General features: G+C 44.2%; 1 long non-coding RNA gene across 1 annotated transcript; it reads left to right on the top strand.

The window, feature by feature from the left end:
- The first annotated feature begins 471 nt into the window (after nucleotides 1-471).
- LOC135246613 (uncharacterized) lies at nucleotides 472-2,019 on the top strand. The gene is made up of 3 exons (XR_010327806.1): nucleotides 472-764; nucleotides 980-1,090; nucleotides 1,633-2,019. It is a non-coding gene; the product is annotated as an uncharacterized LOC135246613 (long non-coding RNA).
- The last annotated feature ends 1,819 nt before the right edge of the window (nucleotides 2,020-3,838 follow it).

Below are 3,838 nucleotides of genomic sequence, written 5' to 3'. Positions count from 1 at the left end.
TGAAACTAGTGGATCTTTCAGCAAGACAATGACCCCAAATTCACGTTAAAATCCACAAATAAAAAGGTTAATGATGCAGAAGCATCATTGTGCAATGGCTACAACAGTCTAAAGACTGCTGAAACTCCCTGAAAACCTGTGACTCAATTGAAAAGCACAGCCCATAAGCACGGATCAACAAAAACATCAGGATCTGGAAAGATTGTGGGTGGAGGAAGAGTCTAAGATCCCTCCCAATGTGTTCTCTGGTCTTATGAGACGTTATGTAAAAAGACTCAGTGCCATTATCTCTGCGAGGGGAGGGTGCCAATAATTGTGACACACAATTTTTGTAAAATTGTTGTATCTTCTGAGAAATGTGTCATTTTGGTAGTTTCCATTATATCATTAAATACATTCCATGTGTTGGACAATGAAAATACACCTCAGCACTGGTAATCTTTATATTCAACTGTCTTAGTAATTATCATGGGTGCAAAATATTTTGGAAGGAATTGTATTACTGTACAAGTTTATTTCTCAGTTAATTTCCAGATTTGTCCCTGTCTGTTCTATGAGATTTGATGTATCTGTCTGTATTATGTCTGTGCGTTATCATGTTCTTCTTGTATGTATTTACAGGTCTGCCAATTCGGGTCAGAACCCACTTGTGAATCTGATCTGGTGTGTTCAGGTGTCCTGAGAATGGGGGGCGCTGTTTCTAAAATGAGTTCCTCAGAGGAGACCGAGACTGACGATGGAACCCACGGCCCTGCGAGAGAGAGGTAAAAGTGCATGAATCAGAGAGTTAATGTGCTGTGAGTTAGAGCTGCAGTAAGAGGATGAGTTTAACTGGAAGCTCTGTCTCCATGTGCTGTGAGTTAGAGCTGCAGTAAGAGGATGAGTTTAACTGGAAGCTCTGTCTCCATGTGCTGTGAGTTAGAGCTGCAGTAACAGGATGAGTTTAACTGGAAGCTCTGTCTCCATGTTTTGTTCACAGGCTCCAGGTAGATTGGGCTGGGTCACCTGTACCCAGCTGTCTGTCTATGAAGAGTGACTGTTCAATTGATTTTCCAATCGACTTCAGAGGAGAGTTCAGAGGTGATCAAAGGTAATGAAACACGATCGTATTGAATTATACCTGCAATAAGAGGATGAGTTTAACCTGAAGCTCTGTCTCCATGTGCTGTGAGTTAGAGCTGCAGTAAAAGGATGAGTTTAACTGGAAGCTCTGTCTCCATGTGCTGTGAGTTAGAGCTGCAGTAACAGGATGAGTTTAACTGGAAGCTCTGTCTCCATGTGCTGTGAGTTAGAGCTACAGTAAGAGGATGAGTTTAACTGGAAGCTCTGTCTCCATGTGCTGTGACTTAGAGCTGCAGTTAGAGGATGAGTTTAACTGGAATCTCTGTCTCCATGTCCTGTGAGTTTGACCTGCAGTAAGAAGATGAGTTTTACTGGAAGCTCTCTCTCCATGTGCTGTGAGTTAGAGCTGCAGTAAACGGATGAGTTTAACTGGAAGCTCTGTCTCCATGTGCTGTGAGTTAGAGCTGCAGTAAACGGATGAGTTTAACTGGAAGCTCTGTCTCCATGTGCTGTGAGTCAGAGCTGCAGTAAAAGAGTTTAACTAAGTTGTGTCTCATGATTTATTCACAGGATTCACTGCTCACTGGATTTATGTCATTCAGATGAGATGAGTTCAGAGAATCTGTTCTCCACAAAACAGGTATGATCTATTATTTTCTTATTTCAATATTTGAAGTTAATATGACTTTCAGACGATCAGATTGAATATCTCATCAGGTTTATTAAAGTTGTAGAGTGCTGCGGCCCTCTTTGGCTCACAGATAGACCGGATTCCTTTTTAGGATCCATAAACGATGGTAGTGGATGACTCCAAACAGAATGTTTTAAAGTTCAAAGGCTTTATTTGTCACATGCATATACATGTACATACAGTGAAATGCTTGTGCGACAAACTCCTTGTAGACTGTGCCACATAACGCTTCAATAATAATTATATACAGAAAAAAATAAATAACTAAATAAATAAATAATAATAATACGAATAATATAGAATAATCAAATCAATCAATCAAATTTTTATTTATATAGGGTATTTTACAAGATACGCTTTACAGACAGCCCTAGCCTAAACCCCCACAGGAGCAAGCCTAAGGCAACAGTGGCAAGGAAAAACTCCCTGTGGCAGATGGGGAGAAACCTTGGAAGGAACCAGGCTCAAGGGGGAAACCCATCCTCCTCTGGTCGGCTCAGGGTGCTGACTGGTGACCAGCATGTCAGCCAGTTTATGCAGAAGATATGATAAGTGATGTGGCTCAGATGATGGGTGGGGCCAGGTGGCGGTGATGGGGAACAGCAGGTGGCGGCAGACGTGGGCAGGGTGGAGGCAATGACGAAGGAGGGGCTGGACCGCAGAGGTGGGGGAGACCAGACGACTCTCGAAGCACTCTCGAGGGTTGGGGCAAGAGCCCCGCCGACAGCGTGGGGAAGAGGGTGGGAACAGCAGTTAAGGGATTTACAATATAGCAGACAGTGAGTAAGTGCCAGTGGTATGTATTGTGGGACCCCGCCAGGAGTAGAATATGGCTGCATATCTACTAGGACAGGGATGGAGAGTCCATGCAGTCATGAGGGGTAGACAACCATACCCGCCTATCAAGAGCCAGCCCATGTAGTCGGGTCACAGCTGATTGACAGGTGACAGTAAGGAAAGGATTGCCACCTAGAAAGCTCTATGACTACAGGCTTCTCGCACCCTGTATCCAGACTATAACTGATTGTAAGCTTGAGCATAGAGGTGCGTTTTTAATCTAGATTTAAATATTGAGACTGTGTCTGACTCCTTTATAAATAATGGAAGCTGGTTCCACAGTAGTGGGGCCCTGTAGGAGAAAGCCCTACCACCTTTTAGGTTCTTGGAAATTCTTGAGACTACCAAGTAGCCTGCGTCTTGAGATCGGAGTGACCTTGTGGGCTTATAATATATACGATATCAATGCAAATTAAAAGATAGAAGAATATAAAGAGCAGTTATTTAAAAAATACGAGCAATACAAATAAGTAAAAAAAGTTAAGTCCTAATATAAGTCCTAAAATAAGTCATAGGAAGCAGTGCAACCTATGATATATAATTCAATAAGTACAATAAAGAAAAAAGAAAAATGCAAAGTAAACCGTGGGACGGTAAGGTGCTGCAGTGTACATAGAGGTAAAGGTGCTATGTGCTTGAGGTGAAAATACTATTCCAGGACAGTTGTCCTGGCAGTGCAGTTAAAAGCACTGATGGCCTGAGGGAAGAAGCTCCTCCTAAGTCTCTCCGTGTTGGTCCTGTGACTGCGTAGGCGTTTGCCTGACCGCAGCAGCTCAAACAGTCCGTTGTTGGGATGGAAAGAGTCCTTCCTAATCCTCTTTGCTCTGCTTAAGCACCTCCTGGGGTACAGGTCCTGCAGAGTGGGGAGTGTGGTCCCCATGGTACGCTCAGCTGACCGCACCACCCTCTGCAGGGCTCTCCGGTCCAGAGAGGAGCAGTTCCCGTACCAGACGGTGATGTTCCCCAGCAGGATTCTCTCAATGGTTGCAGAGTAGAAGGTTTTCAGGATCTTCTTGGAGACTCTGAACTTCCTCAGCTGTCTGAGGTGATACAGGCGCTGCCTTGCCTTTCTCACCACAGTGTTGGTGTGCAGTGTCCATGTCAGGTCTTCTGTGATGTGGACACCAAGGTACTTGAAATTTCTCACCCTCTCGACCCATTGATCTGTAGAAGGGTGTCGGTCCTCAGCCGTTTCTTCTTACAGAAGTCCACCACCATCTCCTTGGTTTTGCTGACGTTCAGGAAGAG

The sequence above is a fragment of the Anguilla rostrata genome, unplaced genomic scaffold, assembly GCF_018555375.3.
Source record: "Anguilla rostrata isolate EN2019 unplaced genomic scaffold, ASM1855537v3 scaf0571, whole genome shotgun sequence".
Taxonomy (NCBI): Eukaryota; Metazoa; Chordata; class Actinopteri; order Anguilliformes; family Anguillidae; genus Anguilla; species Anguilla rostrata.
The sequence above is the reverse complement of the archived record's forward strand: the minus strand, read 5'-3'. Positions and strand labels throughout refer to the sequence as shown.